Source organism: Hemitrygon akajei, chromosome 22, assembly GCF_048418815.1.
Source record: "Hemitrygon akajei chromosome 22, sHemAka1.3, whole genome shotgun sequence".
NCBI lineage: Eukaryota > Metazoa > Chordata > Chondrichthyes > Myliobatiformes > Dasyatidae > Hemitrygon > Hemitrygon akajei.
Genome location: NC_133145.1, coordinates 63,346,101 through 63,371,810, shown reverse-complemented (window position 1 = coordinate 63,371,810; position 25,710 = coordinate 63,346,101). Strand labels below are relative to the sequence as shown.

Sequence of the window (25,710 nt, the reverse complement as noted above, 5' to 3'; positions counted from 1 at the left end):
GAGACACCTGGGGTGCGAGAGAAGCTCACGGTTCAAATCTACATCCAGTAGCATCATAAAGCAACGACCCCGATAAGTTTATTAATTAATTTCTGACGAAACCTCTTTCGCTTCCCGACTAACGCGCGTTTGAATAGTTGAAAATACAATTTGAAGTCCTGGGAAACAATTTCAGATTGAAACGGGACCTCTATCAGCGGCTTTTCGCGATTTGCTCCGGTTTCGGCAGTCAGGTGCTGGAACGAGGTTCTTAACGCTCCGAAATTTAGCCGCAAATCCCCCGCAATCGGCGCTTTAAATGGCTTGTAATCCGCACGCTCTGCCGGCTGCGGCGGGCGGGGATTGTCCCGGGGGGCGGGGTTTCCACCTCCGAGGGACTCCTCAACTGAACATCTGGGAGAAGGGCCATCAGAACCTGGCCCGGTTTGTCCCGACTCCGCGTGTCCGCTGTCTGAACAGAATACAAGTTGCTTTCCTGGGATCACACGGGCATTAGGGCCGGGGTGGGGGGATAAGCGACTCCGCAGAGCCGGGCCGCCCGGCAGGCAGTTTCCCTCGTCATCTGGGCGAGAAGCGAGGCAGCTTCAGCCGGGCCGCCGAGTGGGGTGGGCCCGTCTCCCACAAGCCGATATCCCGGGACCTCGGCCGGGGCAGAGGCCGGTCAGCAGGAAAAAGCACCGAACACGCCCAGAGAATCCGGCGGCAGCCTAGACCAATCTCACAGAGCAACTTCCCCAGATCAAGTACTAACTGCCTAGCGTCGGACACTCGGCCCGTCTTGTTCGTGCCGCCCCTCACTGACGGATACATATGTCCCACGGACTGATACAGCTCTCTGGTCTGTCAGTATGAAGGTACTGTCTCTCACAGCCTGCTGTGCACACCATCCACCTGACGGTAACAATTTAGCTAAGACCCCATTACCAGATCTTCAGATGGAAAATATTTGACTAGCGTGTGTCGCCGGATGCCAAAACGCTGCGTATTCCAGTAACACGGATAAATGTATTCAGTAACCTCTCTCACTGCCATTAATGTATCCGGTGACAACCACCGCCTCATATTAACGCTGAAGTGTTCCGGCCTGATACTAATATCAAAATGCAATTCTCTAACTTCTCAATGTGGGGCATGAGTTACTGAGATTCCTTTGAACAGTAAATAACGAGCACCGATATGAATATATTCCAGTAATTGCCTGTAATATATTCAGCAACTGCAGCCTCTTTGATTTTAATATAACCGCTAGACCGGCAACACACCACGCCCGTTGGGTACCGGGGAGTTCAGGCGATTAGCGACGCTGTTACAGTCCGGGTCCGGCACCATTCCCTAAGGAGTCCCGTGGAATGCGTGTGTTTTCCCCAGACCCTGCGGTTTCCTCCCGCAGTCCAGGGACGGACTGGGTAGCCGGATTGGTCATTGTAAATTGTCCCGTGAGGGTGAGGGTTAAAGTGGGGTTGTTGGGAGTTGCTGGGGCAGCCTGGCCTACACTCCGCTGTGTTGCTAAGTAAATAAAAATTAAAGTAATGCAATAACTGCCTAACAATAAACACAGTTGCTCAGTAACACTGTCTGATATTCCATCATGGAGAAGTGAGGCACAGTAACAGGCCTTTTGGCCCGTCAAGCCCATGCCAAACCATTTAAACCGTCTATTCCCATCGACCTACACTGGGACCATAACCCTCCATACCCCTCCCATCCATGTACCTGCCCAAGCTTCTCTGTAATGAAGGCGACCTTGTTATGTGATAATCTCCACTGGTGGTATCAGTGACGGACATTCTGATGGAAGCCTGTCCCAGGGCCTTGTCTGACTGTGACACAGTTCTGATTGCTTCTCTGTAATGAACGAGACCTTGTTATGTGATCATCTCCACTGGTGGTATCAGTGACGGACATTCTGATGGAAGCCTGTCCCAGGGCCTTGTCTGACTGCAGGAGCTCTGGCTGGCACCCATACACGTGGGGGAGCTCGCCAGGTCAGGCAGATCTGTGGAAATGAATAAACAGGCTGAGACCCTTCTTCAGGACTGGAAAGGAAGGGGGGAGGATGCCAGAATAGAAAGGTGGGGGAGGGGAAGGACAGCTGGAAGGTCAAAGGTGAAGCCAGGTGGGTGGGGAAAGTGAGGAAGGGACCTGATAGGAGGGGAGAGTGGAGCTTGGGAGAAAGGGAAGGAGGAGGGGACCCAGAGGGAGGTGAGGAGAACAAAAATGGAGAATAGAAAAAGAGATGGGGGGGTGGGAATTACCACAAGTTGGAGAAATCAATGTTTGTACCATCAGGGTGGAGACAGAACATGAGGTGTGGCTCCTCCACCCTGAGTGAGGCCTCATCACAGCAGTAGAGGAGACCAGGGACTGACATGTCGGAATGAGGATGGGAAGTAGAATTGAAATGGGCGGCCACTGGGAAATCCTGCTTTTAATGGTGGGAACTTCCCTGTAGCATCTGACATCCAAGTAACACCCCAGACTGATATTAATATTACAGTGTATTCTAGTAGCAAGTACTGTCTCCCATTAATATTCCAGTATCGCCACTGTGTTGTACTAATGTAAACTTCCCCAATAACAAGAGATATCTAATATTACTGTGATCATGTATTCCACTAACTCCTTCCTTCCCAGCATTAATATAATATTTTCCAGTAGCTACACTCTAACTGCTGTTAATGTAATGAAGTATTACTGTAACACCCATTACGTGATACTAATATAAGAGTGTATCCTGTAACAAGCACTGCTTGGTATTAATGTAATATATTGTAGTAATTCCCCACTGCCTCATATTGGTGTAATAATGTATTTCAATAACACCCACTGCCTTATGATAACATAATCATTTGTTTCACTGCCTTCAGACTGCCTAATGTGCATGCAACAGAATTCTCTACCTTATATGAATATCCTGCCGCTGTCTGTGAGGAGTTTGTACGTTCTTCCCGTGATCGTGTAGGTTTCCTGTGTGCTGTGGTTTCCTCCCACATTCCACAGATGCACACGTCAGGAAGTGTAGAGGGGGCCTGACACAAAAGCAGAGTAGCAGAGATGATTCAGCAATGAGCAGTAACTTCAGTACCAGATGGCAAGATGACAAGCCAGGAGGACGCTCAGAAACTAAGCACAGCAGGCAACAAGGTGGACGTCAGGCAGGCAGAGAGAAAGCTCAGAGAAACCGGTCGAGGTTGGCTGGTTCAGTGAGTGAGAGCTGGGGTTAAACAGGCTGCAGGGTCTTCAGGAGCTGAGTGAGAGCTGGGGTTAAACAGGCTGCAGGGTCTTCAGGAGCTGAGTGAGAGCTGGGGTTAAACAGGCTGCAGAGTCTTCAGGAGCTGAGTGAGAGCTGGGGTTAAACAGGCTGCAGGGTCTTCAGGAGCTGAGTGAGAGCTGGGGTTAAACAGGCTGCAGGGTCTTCAGGAGCTGAGTGAGAGCTGGGGTTAAACAGGCTGCAGAGTCTTCAGGAGCTGAGTGAGAGCTGGGGTTAAACAGGCTGCAGAGTCTTCAGGAGCTGAGTGAGAGCTGGGGTTAAACAGGCTGCAGGGTCTTCAGGAGCTGAGTGAGAGCTGGGGTTAAACAGGCTGCAGGGTCTTCAGGAGCTGAGTGAGAGCTGGGGTTAAACAGGCTGCAGGGTCTTCAGGAGCTGAGTGAGAGCTGGGTTTAAACAGGCTGCAGGGTCTTCAGGAGCTGAGTGAGAGCTGGGTTTAAACAGGCTGCAGGGTCTTCAGGAGCTGAGTGAGAGCTGGGGTTAAACAGGCTGCAGGGTCTTCAGGAGCTGAGTGAGAGCTGGGGTTAAACAGGCTGCAGGGTCTTCAGGAGCTGAGTGAGAGCTGGGTTTAAACAGGCTGCAGGGTCTTCAGGAGCTGAATGAGAGCTGGGTTTAAACAGGCTGCAGGGTCTTCAGGAGCTGAGTGAGAGCTGGGGTTAAACAGGCTGCAGAGTCTTCAGGAGCTGAGTGAGAGCTGGGGTTAAACAGGCTGCAGAGTCTTCAGGAGCTGAGTGAGAGCTGGGGTTAAACAGGCTGCAGGGTCTTCAGGAGCTGAGTGAGAGCTGGGGTTAAACAGGCTGCAGGGTCTTCAGGAGCTGAGTGAGAGCTGGGGTTAAACAGGCTGCAGGGTCTTCAGGAGCTGAGTGAGAGCTGGGGTTAAACAGGCTGCAGGGTCTTCAGGAGCTGAGTGAGAGCTGGGGTTAAACAGGCTGCAGGGTCTTCAGGAGCTGAATGAGAGCTGGGGTTAAACAGGCTGCAGGGTCTTCAGGAGCTGAGTGAGAGCTGGGGTTAAACAGGCTGCAGGGTCTTCAGGAGCTGAGTGAGAGCTGGGGTTAAACAGGCTGCAGGGTCTTCAGGAGCTGAGTGAGAGCTGGGGTTAAACAGGCTGCAGGGTCCAGGAGCTGAGTGAGAGCTGGGTTTAAACAGGCTGCAGGGTCTTCAGGAGCTGAGTGAGAGCTGGGGTTAAACAGGCTGCAGGGTCTTCAGGAGCTGAGTGAGAGCTGGGGTTAAACAGGCTGCAGGGTCTTCAGGAGCTGAGTGAGAGCTGGGGTTAAACAGGCTGCAGAGTCTTCAGGAGCTGAGTGAGAGCTGGGGTTAAACAGGCTGCAGGGTCTTCAGGAGCTGAGTGAGAGCTGGGGTTAAACAGGCTGCAGGGTCTTCAGGAGCTGAGTGAGAGCTGGGGTTAAACAGGCTGCAGGGTCTTCAGGAGCTGAGTGAGAGCTGGGGTTAAACAGGCTGCAGGGTCTTCAGGAGCTGAGTGAGAGCTGGGGTTAAACAGGCTGCAGGGTCTTCAGGAGCTGAGTGAGAGCTGGGGTTAAACAGGCTGCAGGGTCTTCAGGAGCTGAGTGAGAGCTGGGTTTAAACAGGCTGCAGAGTCTTCAGGAGCTGAATGAGAGCTGGGGTTAAACAGGCTGCAGGGTCTTCAGGAGCTGAGTGAGAGCTGGGGTTAAACAGGCTGCAGGGTCCAGGAGCTGAGTGAGAGCTGGGGTTAAACAGGCTGCAGGGTCTTCAGGAGCTGAGTGAGAGCTGGGTTTAAACAGGCTGCAGGGTCCAGGAGCTGAGTGAGAGCTGGGTTTAAACAGGCTGCAGAGTCTTCAGGAGCTGAATGAGAGCTGGGTTTAAACAGGCTGCAGGGTCTTCAGGAGCTGAGTGAGAGCTGGGGTTAAACAGGCTGCAGGGTCTTCAGGAGCTGAGTGAGAGCTGGGGTTAAACAGGCTGCAGGGTCTTCAGGAGCTGAGTGAGAGCTGGGGTTAAACAGGCTGCAGAGTCTTCAGGAGCTGAATGAGAGCTGGGGTTAAACAGGCTGCAGGGTCTTCAGGAGCTGAATGAGAGCTGGGTTTAAACAGGCTGCAGGGTCTTCAGGAGCTGAATGAGAGCTGGGGTTAAACAGGCTGCAGGGTCTTCAGGAGCTGAGTGAGAGCTGGGGTTAAACAGGCTGCAGGGTCTTCAGGAGCTGAGTGAGAGCTGGGGTTAAACAGGCTGCAGGGTCTTCAGGAGCTGAATGAGAGCTGGGGTTAAACAGGCTGCAGGGTCTTCAGGAGCTGAGTGAGAGCTGGGGTTAAACAGGCTGCAGGGTCTTCAGGAGCTGAGTGAGAGCTGGGTTAAACAGGCTGCAGGGTCTTCAGGAGCTGAGTGAGAGCTGGGGTTAAACAGGCTGCAGGGTCTTCAGGAGCTGAGTGAGAGCTGGGGTTTAAACAGGCTGCAGGGTCTTCAGGAGCTGAGTGAGAGCTGGGGTTAAACAGGCTGCAGGGTCCAGGAGCTGAGTGAGAGCTGGGGTTAAACAGGCTGCAGAGTCTTCAGGAGCTGAGTGAGAGCTGGGGTTTAAACAGGCTGCAGGGTCTTCAGGAGCTGAGTTACAGGGAAAGATTGAACAGGTTAGGACTTTATTCCTTGGAGTGTAGAAGATTGAGGGGGATTTGATAGAGGTTTACAAAATTATGAGGGGTATAGACAGAGTAAATGTGAGTAGGCTCTTTCCACTTAAACTAGGAGAGGACATGGCTTTAGGGTGAAAGGGGAAAGTTTTAGGGGGAATTTCTTCACTCAGAGTGTGGTGGGGCTGTGGAATGAGCTGCCATCCAACGTGGTAAATTGGATAGGTACATGGATGGGAAAGGTCTGGAGGGTTATGGACTGGGTGCAGGTCAATGGGACTAGCGGAATAAAGTTTCGGCACAGACTAGATGGGCCAAATGGCCTGTTTTCTGTGCTGTAGTGTTCTAGGTGACAAGTCTGGAATGAGCGGTAGGTGACTCCTACTGGCTGGGCGGAGACTGGGAGGTATCAGCAGGAGCGGGTCTGACAGAACCTGCTACGGATAGTGAGTTGGGGGCGTGCTTTGTTGGCGCTTGCAGGCTGCCCCCAGCACATCCTTGCACTGTTTTAGTCACTGCTGGCAAGTGGCATGGCACAGTAGCATAACAATCAGGGTTCGATTCCCGCCACTGCCTGGAAATAGTTTTGTTCATTCTCCCGTGACCGCATGTGTTTCCCCCGGGTGCTCCGGTTTCTTCCCACAGTCCAAAGTCGCGAGGGTTAATTGGTCACGTGGGTATAATTGTGCGGTGGGGGCTGATTGGGATGGAAGGCCAGATACTCTGCTGAATCTCTGAATGAAAACAATGAACCAAGGGTAAATGCAAGCAGGCTTTTTCCACTGAGACTGAGGAAAGGTGAAATCGTTAAGGGGAACCTGAGGGATCACTCTGAGGGTGGTGGGAGTGTGGAACGAGCTGCCTGTGCAAGTGGTGCATGCAATTGTGACTTCAGCATCTCAGGAAAATTTGGGTAGGTACATGGATGGGACTAGGTAGGGAGTAGTTCAGCATGGACTAGATGGGCCAAAGGGCCTGCTTCTGTACTGTGGTGCTGTATGACTCTGGCTCCATTCTAGCAGCATGCAGTTTCCTGATGTGAACATAACGTAGTCCAGGAACATTTCATTCTCTCCTATTAATGTCACAGTTCACTCCAGTAACTGATCACTGTCTGTGAATACTCATTACTTAAAGTTAATTTCTAACATAACCTCTCGATGCCTAGCATTAACAATCTGCTGTGTTCCAGTTATGCTCATTACCTATGTGATCATGTACCCCAGTAACACCCACTGCCGTTAACTCCTAATGCTGAAATTAGCTATTTCCAATGCCTAACACCTTCATTTATTTATTTAGCGAGACAGTGCGGACTCGGCCTTGCCGGCCCAAAGAGCTGTGCCACCCAGCAACCCGCCTGCTTAACTCTCGTCTAAACGCGGGAGAACTTACAATCACCAATTAACCTACTAACCAGAATATCTTTGGACTGTGGGAGGAATCCCGAGTACCCGGAGGAAATCCAAATGGTTCACAGGAGAACGTACAACCTCCTCACAGACGGCCTTGGGACTGAACTCCAAACTCTGAGCTGCAATATTATATGATATACAGTACCTGGGCACATATATAGCGAGGGAGCCTAAGACCAGGCACAGCACTGTAGTAACTTTATGTATTGCTCTGTACTGCTGTCATATATAAAAAAACAAATTTCATGACGTGTGAGTGATGATCTGATCTGGGTCTCTGTTGCGGACTGAGAGTGGGAAGGGGGCAGGGAGAGGGGAATCATGGTTGGGAAAAGGGGAGGGAGCGGGAAGCACCAGAGAGACATTCTGTAATCATCAATAAATCAATTGTTTAGAATCAATTGACCTTGCCTGGTGTCTCAGGGCTGGGTGTGTCTGCACTCGTGCCCACCCCACCCCTGTCACTCTTTCTCTGCCACTCGTCCCACGGCGCTCCACCCTCACCGATCACAACATTCTTTGTTCCTGCCAGACTTACAAACTTGCTCTCCACTCCACGCTGCAATACCATGCAAAAGTGTTCGGCACTCCAGCTATTTATATGTGCCTAAATCCTTTGCAGGGGACTGTAGATTATGTGATATTATATATAGATAGCAACACCAGACTATCTGATAATAATATAATCACTTATTCCAGAACTGCACAGTTTATTAATGTAACAATGAAGGCCTGATATTAATATGATAATGTATTCCAGGAATTTCCCACTGACAAATGTTAATGTAACAGTGTGCTGTAGTAATGAGATGGAGATCAGCTTTCTTTGTCACATGTACAGTACATCAAAACAAACAGGGAAATGTGTCGTTTGTGTTGAGAATGCGCTGGGGGCAGCCCATAAGTGCTGGCACACTTCCAGTGCCAACATAACATGCCCACAAATTACTGATACTAGTCTATACATTTCTGGACTGTGGGAGGAAACCAGAGCACTCGGAGGAAACCCACACAGTCACCGAGAGAACGGACATACTCCTTACAGTCAGCAGTGGGAATCGAACATGGGTCTTACTGGCATTATAAAACATTGCGCTAACTGCTAGGTGACCTTGCTGGCCTCCCTACTGACCAATAATAATATAAAGTAATGGCCAAAATACTTTGTGTAAAAATGCTTGACTGTAATACACATGCCTGATATTCATTCTATAATACTTCCCAGATATTTAATATTTCAGTAAAATTGATAGCAATGATCTATTCCTGTAGGTACCCATAGTTTGCTGTAAATGGAATAATGCAACTTCTCACATCCTGATAGTTATATAATAATGTATTTCAGTGTGTTCCCTGCCTGATTTTATTACCATATTTTCACTGCTGATGTTAATATACTGTCAGTGGTCATGTTACTGCATACCTCCTTTACCTAACAAAGTGACTCCCGAGTGTATGTTCATGGTCGTCTGCTGCTGTAGCCCATTCAGAGATGCTCTTCTGCACACCACTATTGTAACACCTGGTCATTTGAGTTACTGAATCAGAATCAGGTTTCATATCACTGGCAAGTGTTGTGAAATTTGTTGCTTTGAGGCACCATTACATAATAATACATAAATAAGAAATACATATAAAAAATTAAATTAAATAAGTAGTGCAAAAAAGAGGGGGAAGATACCAAGGAAGTGTTCATGGGTTCAATGTCCAAAATCTGATGGCAGAGGGGAAGAAGCTGTTTCTGAATCATTGAGTGTGTGCCTTCAGGCTCCTGTACCTCCTACCTGATGGTAGCAATGAGAAGAGGGCATGTTCTGGGTGGTGGGGGTCCTGTATCATTGACGATGTCTGCAGGCTCCTGTACCTCCTCCCTGATGGTAGCAATGGGAAGAGGGCATGTCCTGGGTGATGGGGGTCCTGTATCATTGACGATGTCTGCAGGCTCCTGTACCTCCTCCCTGATGGTAGCAATGAGAAGAGGGCACGTCCTGGGCGATGGGGGTCCTAGTGATGGATGCCACCTTTTAAAGGTGCCCTCGATGCTGGGGAGTGGTGTAGTTGGCTGAGTTTACAGCTTTCTGTAGCTTTTTCCGATCCTGTGCAGTGCCCCCTCCATGCCAGGCGGTTAGAATGCTCTCCATGGTACATCTGTAGAAATTTGAGAGTGTCTTTGCTGACATACCCATTCTTGTCAAACTCCAAATGAAATCTAGCCACTGCTTTGCCTTCCTTGTAACTGCATCAATATGTTGTGTCCATGAAGATGTTAGAGGTATTGAGACTCAGGAACTTGAAACTGCTCACCTTTTCCACTTCTGATCCCTCAGTAGGTGTTCCCTCGACTTCCCCTTCCTGAAGTTCCTTTGTCTTATTGATGTTCGGTGCAAGGTTGTTGCTGCAGCACCACTCAACCAGCTGATCTATCTCTCCTGTACGCCTTCTCGTCACCGTCTGAAATTCTGCCAAAGATATTTGTGTCATTGACAAATTTCTAGATGATGTTTGAGCTGTGCCCAGCCTCCCAGTCGTGAGTGTAGTGAGAGCAGAGCAGTGGGCTAAGCACACATCCCTGAGGTGTGTCGGTGAAGAGAAGCTGGCCTCCCAGTGAGGGAGTCAAGGAACCAGTTGCAAAGGGAAGTACAGAAGCCCTGGTTTTGGAGCTTGTTGATCAGAAATAAGGGCCTGATTGTGTTTAATGCTGAGCTGTAATCAGTAAACTGCAGCCTGCCATAAATACTGCTGTTATCCAGGTGACCAGTGGAGAGCCAGTGAGACTGCATCCACTGTAGACCTTTGATAAGGATAGGCAAATTGCAGTGGATTCACACTCTTGCTTAGGCAGGAGTTGATTCTAGCCATGACTAACATCCCAAACCCTAATCCAAAGCACTTCATCACAGTAGATGTGAGTGTCACTGGGCGATAATCATTGAAGCAGGTCACCCTGCTCTTCCTGCGCACTGCTATGATTCTTCCCCTTTTGAAGCAGGTGGGAGCCTCCGACTGTAGCAGTGAGAGACTGAAGATGTCCTTGAACACTGTCGCCTTCCTGTCAGCTTGAACCAGTCTGGCCATTCTCCTTTGACAAGGCATTTTCACCCACAGAACTGTCACTCACTGGATGTTTCTTGTTTCTCGCACCATTCTCTGTAAACTGCTGTGTGTGAAAATCGCAGGAGATCAGCAGTTTCTGAGATACTCAAACCACCCCATCTGGCACCAACAATCATTCCACGGTCAAAATCACTTAGATCGCATTTCTTCCCCATTCTGATGTTTGGTCTGAGTGACAACCGAACCTCTTGACCATGTCTGTGTGCTTTTAGACACTGAGTTGCTGCCACATGATTGGCTGATTAGATATTTGCATTAACGAGCAGGTGTACAATGTCCACTGAGTGTGTGCCAGCAAGAAGCCTTGTTTGATAATGATTTATCAGTAATGTCTCACTGGCTTATGACATAACACATTCTGGTAAAACTCACTACCTGATATTCATAAAATAAAATAGTCCATTAATAACCCATTACCATATATTAGTATGATAAGGCATTCTAGTAACACCCAATGGCTGATAATAATATGAGAATTATTCCAGCAACAACCAATCGTAGATATTAATATAATAATTTATTCCAATAAGATGCAATGTCTATGATAATAGAATAATGTCCATTAACACCCACAGAAATAATATATTCCAGTAATTTCACCAACCCTGAAATTAACATAGTAACATTTCAGGAACACCCAATTGCCTGAATTTATTATATATTCCGATGTCACCAATTTTTTACTAATATATTCCATTATCTCCCCATTGTCTGATATTACCATAAGACACAGGAACCGAATTAGGCCATTTGGCCCATCTAGTCTGCTCACAGCTGATTTATTTTCCCTCTCAACCCGCTGCCTGTGGCAATGAATTCCACAGATTCACCACCCTCTGGCTAAACAAATTCCTCCTCATCTCTGTTCTAAAGGGGCGTCCTTCTAATCTGAGGCTGTGCCCTCTGGACTCACTATTGGAAACATCCTCTCCACATCCACTCTATCTAAGCCTTCCAATAACACTATTGAAATTACAGTGAGGCCCACTGACTGAAATATGAAACGTAATGCACTACCACCCCCTATCTTACATCTGCATAATAATATTCTCCAGTACTAATTCTACTACAGTATAATAATGTATTCAAGTAATACCCATAGTCTGATATTAATATTATAATATATTCCAGGAACAGCAATTATCTAATATTAATTTATTCATCTATTCCAGTAACTTTTAACTGACTGGTATTGACTTGGTAATATCTTCCCATAGCCTCCACTGGCAAACATTAACATTATAATGTATTCCAGGAACTCTTCACTGTGTGATTTTAACATCACTTTTCAATAACATGAACTGTATGATGTTAATATCAAAATGTATTCCAGTAACTCCCCATTGCCTGTAATTAATATTGTAATAAACCCAGTAAACTTACTGTCTGATATTCACAAATTCCAATAACAGGTACAGTTTTACATTAGCATAATCTATTGTGTTAATGCCACCTATCCAATATTAATATAATAATGTTCTACAGTAACTCCTCACCACCTAATATTGTAACAGCCACTGGCTGATATTAATTTTATCAGGGTGGCTCGGGGTAGCGCTGTTAGTGTAATAACGTAACCTTTATTGCCGATATTAAATTAGTAATATTCCACAGGCTGAATTTGATATAATTAATGTATTCCAGGAACTTCACACTGGCCAATGCTAATATACCACATTCCAAAAAAATTAGAATACGTGAAATTAATATGATAATATATTCCAGTAACATCTCACTATTCAATATTAATATAATAATATTATAATAATTAATATAACATTAATATATCTGTGCATTTGCACAGTTTGTTGTGTCTGCACTCTACTTGATCTTTCACCGATGCTGTTACATTGCTATTCGATAGATGTGCTGTGTATACCTGCAGGAAGAAGAATCTCTGGGTTGCATGTGTGACATGTACAGTATGTACTCTGATAATAAGTTTACTTTGAACTTAATGTATTCCAGAATCTTCACACTGTCTGATGTTGAAGCAATGACGTAGTCCAGTAGTTCCTCATTATCTGATGTTAATATTATTGTATTCCAGTAACACCTACAGAAGGATGCATTACAGTGGCGTAGCGGGGAGAGGCATGCTGGTGTAGCAGTTAGTGCAACACTTTAATGAGCCGGCGAACAGTCCACTTCCCACTGCGGTGTGGCAGGAGTTTGTACATCCCCTCCACACTCTTGGTTTCCTCCCACACTCCAAACACTTACGAGCCAGGGTCAGTAACTTAATGGGCGTGTCACGTCGGCACTGAGAAGTGTGGTAACACTCGCAGGCGGCCCCCAGCGCAATCCTTGTAGCTTTGATTTGACTCATAACGACGTACTTCTCTGTATGTTTTGATGCTTCGATGTGCCAAAATATCTGAGTGTAAATTTCCACTGCCTGCTATTATTATGATTACCTATTCCAGTTGCAGAATTGCCTGCTATTAAGGCAATATTCAATGCCCCACTGTTACATAATGCATCTCTTCAAAGTTCAAAGTGAATTTATTATCAAACTGCATATATGTCACCATATCCAACCCCCGAGACTCATTTTCTTGTGGGCCATGTCCATAATAGAATAATAACCTATTACAGAATCAGTGGAAGACCACACTAACTTTCGGGCTTTCAACTAGTTTGCAAAAGACAACAAACTGTGCAAAAGTAAAATGAAATAAATTGTCATAATAAATTTTAAAACAATAAATATAGAGAACAAGAGATGAAGAGCCCTTGAAAGTGAGTCCATAGGTTGTGGGAACAGTTCAGTATTGGGGCGAGTAAAGTTAACCCCACTGGTTCAGGTACCTGACGGTTGAGGGGTAATAACTAGTCCTGAATCTGGTGGTGCGAGTCCTGAGGCTCCTGTACCTTCTACCTGATGGCAACAGCGAGGCGAGAGCACGGCCTGAGTGGTGGGGTCCTTGATGAAGGATGCTGCTTTCCTGCGACAGTGTGTCATGTAGATGTGCTCAGTGGTGGGGAGGGTTTTACACGTGATGGACTGGGTCATATCCACTGCATTTTGTAGGATTTTCTGTTCAAGGGCATTAGTGTTTCCATACCAGGCTGTGATGCAGCCAGTCAATATACTCTCCACTACACATCTATAGAAGTTTGTCAAAGTTTTAGATGTCATGCCGAACCTTTGCAAACTCCTGAAGAAGTAGAGACGCTGCTGTGCTTTCTTTGTAATTGTACTTACGTGCTGGGCCCAGGACAGGTCCTCTGAAATGATAACACCGAGGAATTTGAAGTTGCTGACTCCCTCCACTCTGATCCTCCAATGAGGACCGGCTCGTGGACCCCCGGTTTCCTCCTCCTGGTCAATTATCAGCTCCTCGGTCTTGCTGACATTGAGTGAGAGGTTGTTATTGTGGAACCACTCAGTCAGATTTTCAATCTCCCTCCTGTATGCTGATTCATCACCACCTTTGATTCGGCCTCTGACTATGGTGTCATCAGCAAACTTGAATGTGACATTGGAGTTGTGCTTAGCGTCACAGTCCTAACTGTAAAGTGGATAGAGCAGGGGACAACGCACACAGCCCTGTGGTGCTCCTGAGCTGATGGAGATTGTGAGGAGATGTGTTTGCCAATCTGAACTGACTGGGGTCGGCAAATGAGGAAATGGAAGATCCAATTGCACAGGGAGGTATTGAGGCCAAGGTCTTGGAGCTTATTGATTAGTTTTGAGGGGATGTGGTATTGAATGTCAAGCTGTAGTTGATGAAGAGCATCCTGATGTACATACCTTTGTTGTCCAGATGTTCCAGGGTTGAGTGAGGAGCCAATGAGATGGTATCTGCTGTGGACCTGTTGTGCCAGTAGGCAAATTGAAGTGGACCCAAGTTATTTCTCAGGCAGGAATTGATATGTTTCACTGTGGATGTCAGTGTTCCTGGAGGATAGTCATTGAGATAGGTCACCACGTTCTTCAGTACCTGTCTAACTGAAACTGGCTTGAAGCCGGAGGGTACCTCAGATTGCTGAAGCGAGAGGTTAACTCTAGCGCTGCAGGTTATATGCTGTTGGTAACTCTCTTCAAACAAGCCTTATCGAAGTCCCCGGCTATGATATGAACTATGTTGGGATCTACTATTTGGTGACGGAATCACGCAGCACCTCACTCGATTATAGTTGGCCGCTGGTGGCATGTAAACTGTGATCAGGATCACTCTTGGCAAATAGAACGGTTGGGATTTGATCGTTAGACGTTCAAGGTTGAGGGAAAACCACCACATCGGAGCATCGCCAAGAGTTTATCCTGAAACGCTCACGCCCATCTTTCCAAACAGCCCATTCTGTAAACTGAGAAGCCTTCAGGTCTGATCGCTGTGTCTGGCATGGAGAAAGCCAACTCTCACTCAGGCATAGAACACAACCACCTCACAGTTCCTCTCTGATACAACAATCTTGCCCTCAGGTCCTCAGTTTTGTTCTCCAGCAGCTGCACGTTTGCCAACAAAATTCTGGGTAGAGGAGGCCTCATCCCTCTGTGTTTCAGCTTGGCTTGAAGCCCCTGCCCACCGGCCTCGCTTTCAGCCATGGCAAACATCTTTAACTTCTTACTGCCTATTAATAGTAAAATGCTTTAGAATAACACCCTCTTATATAAATATAGCAATCTGTTGCAGTGGTGAGCATCATTAATATAATGATATATCTTAGTGACAACTCCAATTGCACTTTACTATAAAAATGTATGGTAGCACACATATGTCTCATATTCATTCCATAATATTTCTATTACACTCATCACCAGATATTAATATAATTATATATTTCAGTAAGTTCTTAAAGGTTCCTTAAGGTTGTTAAGACTGTGAGGTGGTAATTGGGATAAGCTCCCACTATCTATTAAATGTCCCCAATGGTGTGCATCTCAAATAGCCTCTGACAACCAATTCCATCTCCTGGCCTTCACATGTGGCTTAGCTACTAACTGCATCAGAATCAGGAAAAGGGGCAAAGGCGGGTTACTGCTGCCTTAAACCCAGTCGTTTTGTGCAGAGGGGACTCATCAGCCGTGGTTGGCAGCTCATCAGGGGAAGGAGAGTTCTGATACCGTCCTCTGCTACCTTGCAGCTAAACCCAGCTCATGGGGAAGGAGAGCTCTGATATCGTCCTCTGCTACCTTGCAGCTAAACCCAGCTCATGGGGAAGGAGAGTTCTGATATCGTCCTCTGCTACCTTGCAGCTAAACCCAGCTCATGGGGAAGGAGAGCTCTGATATCGTCCTCTGCTACCTTGCAGCTAAACCCAGCTCATGGGGAAGGAGAGTTCTGATATCGTCCTCTGCTACCTTGCAGCTAAACCCAGCTCATGGGGAAGGAGAGTTCTGATATCGTCCTCTGCTACCTTGCAGCTAAACCCAGCTCATGGGGAAGGAGAGCTCTGATATCGTCCTCTGCTACCTTGCAGCTAAACCCAGCTCATGGGGAAGGCTTTGGAAAGGTCTCGGCCTGAAATATCAACTCTGAAATAATTTCCATAGATGCTGTCTGATCTGCTGAGTTTTCCCGTATATTACCATTATATCATGAATTATAGCAATGGAAGATGTTGGGTGTTACTGGGATGTATTATAATATTAACATTCAATTGAGAGTTATTAGTCTATGTTAGCCCAGTGACCATGTACACCACCCTCCCCTCCCCACACCCTCTTTCTGAAGCTCTTAGCTGGGGGAACGAGGGTAGTTCTCCACTCTCTGATACTCCAGTAATACCCACCACTTGATGCCAATCTAACAAGGTACAGTAACAGAGATCAAACACCATCTGACTGATCATCGGATGGAACACCTCCGGCAAAAGCAGAACTTCCTGGTGTCCAGCCATTTCAACTCCTTTCCCCATTCCCATTCCCACATGGCCTCTTTTGCCACGATGAAACCACTCTGAGCAGCCTCCAACCTGATGGCATGAACATCAGCTTCTCCTTCCAGTAATCTTCTTTCCCTCTCCCCCACCTCCCTCTTCTTCCATTCCCCACTACAGGCTCTTACGTCTGCCCCTCACCTGCCCCCTCTCCTGTGGTCCACTCTCCTCTTCTCTCAGATTCCTTCCTCTCCAGCCCTTTACCCCCCCCCCCCCCCAACCTGCTTCACCTATCATCTTCTAGCCATCCTCCTTCCCCTTCCCACACCTTCTTATTCTGCTGTCTCCCATCCTCCTTCCCCTTCCCACACCTTCTTATTCTGCTGTCTCCCATCCTCCTTCCCCTTCCCACACCTTCTTATTCTGCTGTCTCCCATCCTCCTTCCCCTTCCCACACCTTCTTATTCTGCTGTCTCCCATCCTCCTTCCCCTTCCCACACCTTCTTATTCTGCTGTCTCCCATCCTCCTTCCCAGTGGTCCTGGAGGAAGGCTTTTTCTCATGTCCAGAGATGCTGTCTGACCTGCTGAGTTCCTCCAGCATTTTATGTGTGTTACTCTGACCATAGACACTGTCTGACCTGCTGAGTTCCTCCAGTATTTTGTGTGTTACTCTGACCATAGACACTGTCTGACCTGCTGAGTTCCTCCAGCATTTTGTGTGTGTTACTCTGACCATAGACACTGTCTGACCTGCTGAGTTCCTCCAGCATTTTGTGTGTGTTACTCTGACCATAGACGCTGCCTGACCTGCTGAGTTCCTCCAGCATTTTGTGTGTGTTACTCTGACCATAGACACTGTCTGACCTGCTGAGTTCCTCCAGTATTTTGTGTGTTACTCTGACCATAGACACTGTCTGACCTGCTGAGTTCCTCCAGCATTTTGTGTGTGTTACTCTGACCATAGACACTGTCTGACCTGCTGAGTTCCTCCAGCATTTTGTGTGTGTTACTCTGACCATAGACGCTGCCTGACCTGCTGAGTTCCTCCAGCATTTTGTGTGTGTTACTCTGACCATAGACACTGTCTGACCTGCTGAGTTCCTCCAGCATTTTGTGTGTGTTACTCTGACCATAGACACTGTCTGACCTGCTGAGTTCCTCCAGCATTTTGTGTGTGTTACTCTGACCATAGACACTGTCTGACCTGCTGAGTTCCTCCAGCATTTTGTGTGTTACTCTGACCATAGACACTGCCTGACCTGCTGAGTTCCTCCAGCATTTTGTGTGTGTTACTCTGACCATAGACGCTGTGTGACCTGCTGAGTTCCTCCAGCATTTTGTGTGTGTTACTCTGACCGTAGACACTGCCTGACCTGCTGAGTTCCTCCAGCATTTTGTGTGTGTTACTCTGACCATAGACACTGCCTGACCTGCTGAGTTCCTCCAGCATTTTGTGTGTGTTACTCTGACCATAGACACTGTCTGACCTGCTGAGTTCCTCCAGCATTTTGTGTGTGTTACTCTGACCATAGACACTGTGTGACCTGCTGAGTTCCTCCAGCAATTTGTGTGTGTTACTCTGACCGTAGACACTGTCTGACCTGCTGAATTCCTCCAGCTTTTTGTGTGTGTGGCTTGGATTTCCAGTATCTGCAGATTCTGATATTAATCCCAGAAATACCCTCCAACTGATATTGATGTAAAAATATGTTTCCCTAACATTCCACTGCTTAATATGAATGCAATAATATATCCTAGTAACACTCCACTAGATAATGTTAATAGTATAATATATTCCAATATGAATTTATTAATGCAGTCCAGTGCCTTACATTAATATCATTGTGTATAGCTGTAACATCCCTCTGCAAATCAGAATATGTCCCTCTGCTCTATGATGTTTATTTATCAAGAAGCTCCTCCTTTCTTTATTCCATGAGAATAAAGGCTCATGAGGCCCTCAGTGCCCCTGAGAACATCTCAGTACAGGCCCTTCAGCCCCAATGTTGCACCAAACCTTCAACCTACTCTAAGATCAACCAAGCTCTTTTCTTTCATCCTTGTGCCTATTTAAGAGTTTCTTAAATGTCCCTAATGTAACTGTTTGTATCACCACCTCTGGCAGTGATTTTCATACACCCACCACTATCTGTGTAAAACACTTACCTCTTGCAACATACCTATCCTTTCCTCAAATTATGCCCCCATAAAATTATGGCAGAGGGTGGGATTGACCTGCCTCCCTCAGGTGAAGATCTCCCTCTGGTGAATGTCTTCTTCAGGTGAATGTCTCCCTCAGGTGGAAGAGCTGCTCCCTCTGGTGAATGTCTTCTTCAGGTGAAGATCTCCCTCAGGTGAAGGGGCTCCCTCAGGTGAAGATCTCCCTCTGGTGGAGATGCTTTCTCACTGCCAGTTGTACAGGTGGGTTCTGTGAGTTAAAGTTCAGAGTTCAACAGGCTGCCCTCAGCACATCCCCTGACTGTGTTGGTTGTTGATGCATCACTGTATGTTGCGATGTTTCCATGTAGAAATTTCTAAGTACATTATCAAAGTATACTGGTGCAACAATATTCAACCCTGAGACTCATTTTCTGCACAGCAAATGTAAGAACCACTGTATACACAGAAAATATAAGAATTATAACAGTCAATGAAAGACCGCACCCAACAACACGGACAAGAAACCAATGTGTAAAAGACAAAAAAATGTCCAAATGCAGAAAAAAATAAGAATAAATAAATAAGCAATAAATATCAAGAACATAAGATGGAGTCCTTGAAAATAAATCCATTGGTTGTGTAAACAGTTCAGTGATGGTGTGAGTAAAGTTATCTGCTTTGTTTCAAGAGCCTGATGGTTGACGGGTGATAACTGTTCCTGAAGCTGGTGGTGTGGGACCTGATGGTTGAGGGGTGATAACTGTTCCTGACACTGGTGGTGTGGGACCTGATGGTTGAGGGGTGATAACTGTTCCTGAACCTGGTGGTGTGGGACCTGATGTTTGAGGGGTGATAAGTGTTCCAGAACCTGGTGGTGTCGGACCTGATGGTTGAGGGGTGTTAACTGTTCCTGAACCTGGTGGTGTGGGACCTGATGGTTGAGGGGTGATAACTGTTCCTGAACCTGGTGGTGTCGGACCAGATGGTTGAGGGGTGATAACTGTTCCTGAACCTGGTGGTGTGGCACCTGATGGTTGAGGGGTGATAACTGTTCCTGAACCTGGTGGTGTGGGACCTGATGGTTGAGGGGTGATAACTGTTCCTGAACCTGGTGGTGTGGGACCTGATGGTTGAGGGGTGATAACTGTTCCTGAACCTGGTGGTGTGGGACCTGATGTTTGAGGGGTGATAAGTGTTCCAGAACCTGGTGGTGTGGCACCTGATGGTTGAGGGGTGATAACTGTTCCTGACCCTGGTGGTGTGGGACCTGATGGTTGAAGGGTGATAACTGTTCCTGAACCTGGTGGTGTGGGACCTGATGGTTGAGGGGTGATAACTGTTCCTGAACCTGGTGGTGTGGGACCTGATGGTTGAGGGGTGATAACTGTTCCTGAACCTGGTGGTGTCGGACCTGATGGTTGAGGGGTGTTAACTGTTCCTGAACCTGGTGGTGTGGGACCTGATGGTTGAGGGGTGATAACTGTTCCTGAACCTGGTGGTGTGGGACCTAATGGTTGAGGGGTGATAACTGTTCCTGAACCTGGTGGTGTGGCACCTGATGGTTGATGGGTGATAACTGTTTCTGAACCTGGTGGTGTGGGACCTGATGGTTGAGGGGTGATAACTGTTTCTGAGCCTGGTGGTGTGGGACCTGATGGTTGAGGGGTGGTAACTGTTCCTGAACCTGGTGGTGTCGGACCTGATGGTTGAGGGGTGTTAACTGTTCCTGAACCTGGTGGTGTGGCACCTGATGGTTGAGGGGTGATAACTGTTCCTGAACCTGGTGGTGTGGGACCTGATGGTTGAGGGGTGATAACTGTTCCTGACCCTGGTGGTGTTGGACCTGATGGTTGAGGGGTGATAACTGTTCCTGAACCTGGTGCTGTGGGACCTGATGGTTGAGGGGTGATAACTGTCCCTGAGCCTGGTGGTGTGGGACCTGATGGTTGAGGGGTGATAACTGTTCCTGAACCTGGTGGTGTGGGACCTGATGGTTGAGGGGTGATAACTGTTCCTGAACCTGGTGGTGTGGGACCTGATGTTTGAGGGGTGATAAGTGTTCCTGACCCTGGTGGTGTGGGACCTGATGGTTAAGGGGTGTTAGCTGTTCCTGAACCTGGTGGTGTGGGACCTGATGGTTGAGGGGTGGTAACTGTTCCTGAACCTGGTGGTGTCGGACCTGATGGTTGAGGGGTGTTAACTGTTCCTGAACCTGGTGGTGTGGCACCTGATGGTTGAGGGGTGATAACTGTTCCTGAACCTGGTGGTGTGGGACCTGATGGTTGAGGGGTGATAACTGTTCCTGACCCTGGTGGTGTTGGACCTGATGGTTGAGGGGTGATAACTGTTCCTGAACCTGGTGGTGTGGGACCTGATGGTTGAGGGGTGATAAGTGTTCCAGAACCTGGTGGTGTGGCACCTGATGGTTGAGGGGTGATAACTGTTCCTGACCCTGGTGGTGTGGGACCTGATGTTTGAGGGGTGATAACTGTTCCTGACCCTGGTGGTGTGGGACCTGATGGTTGAGGGGTGAGAACTGTTCCTGAACCTGGTGGTGTGGGACCTGATGGTTGAGGGGTGATAACTGTCCCTGAGCCTGGTGGTGTGGGACCTGATGGTTGAGGGGTGATAACTGTTCCTGAACCTGGTGGTGTGGGACCTGATGGTTGAGGGGTTATAACTGTTCCTGAACCTGGTGGTGTGGGACCTGATGGTTGAGGGGTGATAACTGTTCCTGACCCTGGTGGTGTGGGTCCTGATGGTTGAGGGGTGATAACTGTTCCTGAACCTGGTGGTGTGGGACCTGATGGTTAAGGGGTGTTAGCTGTTCCTGAACCTGGTGGTGTGGGACCTGATGGTTGAGGGGTGGTAACTGTTCCTGAACCTGGTGGTGTGGGACCTGATGGTTGAGGGGTGTTAACTGTTCCTGAACCTGGTGGTGTGGCACCTGATGGTTGAGGGGTGATAACTGTTCCTGACCCTGGTGGTGTGGGACCTGATGGTTGAGGGGTGATAACTGTTCCTGAACCTGGTGGTGTGGCACCTGATGGTTGAGGGGTGAGAACTGTTCCTGAACCTGGTGGTATGGGACCTGATGTTTGAGGGGTGATAACTGTTCCTGAACCTGGTGGTGTGGGACCTGATGGTTGAGGGGTGGTAACTGTTCCTGAACCTGGTGGTGTCGGACCTGATGGTTGAGGGGTGTTAACTGTTCCTGAACCTGGTGGTGTGGCACCTGATGGTTGAGGGGTGATAACTGTTCCTGAACCTGGTGGTGTGGGACCTGATGGTTGAGGGGTGATAACTGTTCCTGACCCTGGTGGTGTTGGACCTGATGGTTGAGGGGTGATAACTGTTCCTGAACCTGGTGGTGTGGGACCTGATGGTTGAGGGGTGATAACTGTTCCTGAACCTGGTGGTGTGGGACCTGATGGTTGAGGGGTGATAACTGTTCCTGAACCTGGTGGTGTGGGACCTGATGGTTGAGGGGTGATAACTGTTCCTGAACCTGGTGGTGTGGGGCCTGATGGTTGAGGGGTGATAACTGTTCCTGAACCTGGTGGTGTGGGACCTGATGGTTGAGGGGTGATAACTGTTCCTGAACCTGGTCTTGTGGGACCTGATGGTTGAGGGGTGATAACTGTTCCTGAACCTGGTGGTGTGGGACCTGATGGTTGAGGTGTGATAACTGTTCCTGAACCTGGTGGTGTGGGACCTGATGTTTGAGGGGTGATAAGTGTTCCAGAACCTGGTGGTGTGGCACCTGATGGTTGAGGGGTGATAACTGTTCCTGACCCTGGTGGTGTGGGACCTGATGGTTGAAGGGTGATAACTGTTCCTGAACCTGGTGGTGTGGGACCTGATGGTTGAGGGGTGATAACTGTTCCTGAACCTGATGGTGTGGGACCTGATGGTTGAGGGGTGATAACTGTTCCTGAACCTGGTGGTGTGGGACCTGATGGTTGAGGGGTGATAACTGTTTCTGAGCCTGGTGGTGTGGGACCTGATGGTTCAGGGGTGATAACTGTTCCTGAACCTGGTTGTGTGGGACCTGATGGTTGAGGGGTGATAACTGTTCCTGAACTTGGTGGTGTGGGACCTGATGGTTGAGGGTGATAACTGTTCCTGAACCTGGTGCTGTTGGTTGAGGGGTGATAACTGTTCCTGAGCCTGGTGGTGTGGGACCTGATGGTTGAGGGGTGATAACTGTTCCTGAACCTGATGGTGTGGGACCTGATGGTTGAGGGGTGCTAACTGTTCCTGAAGCTGGTGGAGTGGGACCTGATGGTTGAGGGGTGATAACTGTTCCTGAACCTGGTGGAGTGGGACCTGATGGTTAAGGGGTGATAACTGTTCCTGATCCTGGTGGTGTGGGACCTGATGGTTGAGGGGTGATAACTGTTTCTGAGGCTGGTGGTGTGGGACCTGATGGTTGAGGGGTGATAACTGTTCCTGAACCTGGTGGTGTGGGACCTGATGGTTGAGGGGTGATAACTGTCCCTGAGCCTGGTGGTGTGGGACCTGATGGTTGAGGGGTGATAACTGTTCCTGAACCTGGTGGTGTGGGACCTGATGGTTGAGTGGTGATAACTGTTTCTGAGCCTGGTGGTGTGGGACCTGATGGTTGAGGGGTGATAACTGTTCCTGAACCTGATGGTGTGGGACCTGTTGGTTGAGGGGTGATAACTGTTCCTGAAGCTGGTGGTGTGGGACCTGATGGTTGAGGGGTGATAACTGTTCCAGAACCTGGTGGTGTCGGACCTGATGGTTGAGGGGTGTTAACTGTTCCTGAACCTGGTGGTGTGGGACCTGATGGTTGAGGGGTGATAACTGTTCCTGAACCTGGTGGTGACGGACCTGATGGTTGAGGGGTGTTAACTGTTCCTGAACCTGGTGGTCTGGCACCTGATGGTTGAGGGGTGATAACTGTTCCTGAACCTGGTGGTGTGGGACCTGATGGTTGAGGGGTGATAACTGTTCCTGACCCTGGTGGTGTGGGACCTGATGGTTGAGGGGTGATAACTGTTCCTGAACCTGGTGTTGTGGGACCTGATGTTTGAGGGGTGATAAGTGATCCAGAACCTGGTGGTCTGGCACCTGATGGTTGAGGGGTGATAACTGTTCCTGACCCTGGTGGTGTGGGACCTGATGATTGAGGGGTGATAACTGTTCCTGAACCTGGTGGTGTGGGACCTGATGGTTGAGGGGTGATAACTGTTCCTGAACCTGGTGGTGTGGCACCTGATGGTTGAGGGGTGATAACTGTTCCTGAACCTGGTGGTGTGGGACCTGATGGTTGAGGGGTGATAACTGTTCCTGAACCTGGTGGTGTGGCACCTGATGGTTGATGGGTGATAACTGTTCCTGAACCTGGTGGTGTGGGACCTGATGGTTGAGTGGTGATAACTGTTTCTGAGCCTGGTGGTGTGGGACCTGATGGTTGAGGGGTGATAACTGTTCCTGAACCTGGTGGTGTGGGACCTGATGGTTGAGGGGTGGTAACTGTTCCTGAACCTGGTGGTGTGGGACCTGATGGTTGAGTGGTGATAACTGTTTCTGAGCCTGGTGGTGTGGGACCTGATGGTTGAGGGGTGATAACTGTTCCTGAACCTGGTGGTGTGGGACCTGTTGGTTGAGGGGTGCTAACTGTTCCTGAAGCTGGTGGAGTGGGACCTGATGGTTGAGGGGTGATAACTGTTTCTGAGCCTGGTGGTGTGGGACCTGATGGTTGAGGGGTGATAACTGTTCCTGAACCTGGTGGTGTGGGACCTGATGGTTGAGGGGTGATAACTGTCCCTGAGCCTGTTGGTTTGGGACCTGATGGTTGAGGGGTGATAACTGTTCCTGAACCTGGTGGTGTGGGACCTGATGGTTGAGTGGTGATAACTGTTTCTGAGCCTGGTGGTGTGGGACCTGATGGTTGAGGGGTGATAACTGTTCCTGAACCTGGTGGTGTGGGACCTGATGGTTGAGGGGTGATAACTGTTCCTGAACCTGGTGGTGTGGGACATGATGGTTGAGTGGTGATAACTGTTTCTGAGCCTGGTGGTGTGGGACCTGATGGTTGAGGGGTGATAACTGTTCCTGAACCTGATGGTGTGGGACCTGATGGTTGAGGGGTGCTAACTGTTCCTGAAGCTGGTGGAGTGGGATCTGATGGTTGAGGGGTGATAACTGTTTCTGTGCCTAGTGGTGTGGGACCTGATGGTTGAGGGGTGATAACTGTTCCTGAACCTGGTGGTGTGGGACCTGTTGGTTGAGGGGTGATAACTGTTCCTGAACCTGGTGGTGTGGGACCTGATGGTTGAGGGGTGATAACTGTTCCTGAACCTGGTGGTGTGGGACCTGATGGTTGAGTGGTGATAACTGTTTCTGAGCCTGGTGGTGTGGGACCTGATGGTTGAGGGGTGATAACTGTTCCTGAACCTGATGGTGTGGGACCTGATGGTTGAGGGGTGCTAACTGTTCCTGAAGCTGGTGGAGTGGGATCTGATGGTTGAGGGGTGATAACTGTTTTTGAGCCTGGTGGTGTGGGACCTGATGGTTGAGGGGTGATAACTGTTCCTGAACCTGATGGTGTGGGACCTGATGGTTGAGGGGTGATAACTGTTCCTGAACCTGGTGGTGTGGGACCTGATGGTTGAGGGGTGATAACTGTTCCTGACCCTGGTGGTGTGGGACCTGATGGTTGAGGGGTGATAACTGTTCCTGAACCTGGTGGTGTGGGACCTGATGTTTGAGGGGTGATAAGTGTTCCAGAACCTGGTGGTGTCGGACCTGATGGTTGAGGGGTGTTAACTGTTCCTGAACCTGGTGGTGTGGCACCTGATGGTTGAGGGGTGATAACTGTTCCTGAACCTGGTGGTGTGGGACCTGATGGTTGAGGGGTGATAACTGTTCCAGAACCTGGTGGTGTCGGACCTGATGGTTGAGGGGTGTTAACTGTTCCTGAACCTGGTGGTGTGGCACCTGATGGTTGAGGGGTGATAACTGTTCCTGAACCTGGTGGTGTGGGACCTGATGGTTGAGGGGTGATAACTGTTCCTGAACCTGGTGGTGTGGCACCTGATGGTTGATGGGTGATAACTGTTCCTGAACCTGGTGGTGTGGGACCTGATGGTTCAGTGGTGATAACTGTTTCTGTGCCTGGTGGTGTGGGACCTGATGGTTGAGGGGTGATAACTGTTCCTGAACCTGGTGGTGTGGGACCTGTTGGTTGAGGGGTGATAACTGTTCCTGAACCTGGTGGTGTGGGACCTGATGGTTGAGTGGTGATAACTGTTTCTGAGCCTGGTGGTGTGGGACCTGATGGTTGAGGGGTGATAACTGTTC

The 25,710-nt window shown here is 48.7% G+C and overlaps 1 long non-coding RNA gene across 1 annotated transcript in view; it reads left to right on the top strand.

The window, feature by feature from the left end:
• The window catches only part of LOC140714902 (uncharacterized), a 152,107-nt gene that overhangs the window by 1,228 nt on the left and 125,169 nt on the right, over window positions 1-25,710 (top strand). The window lies entirely within an intron of this gene.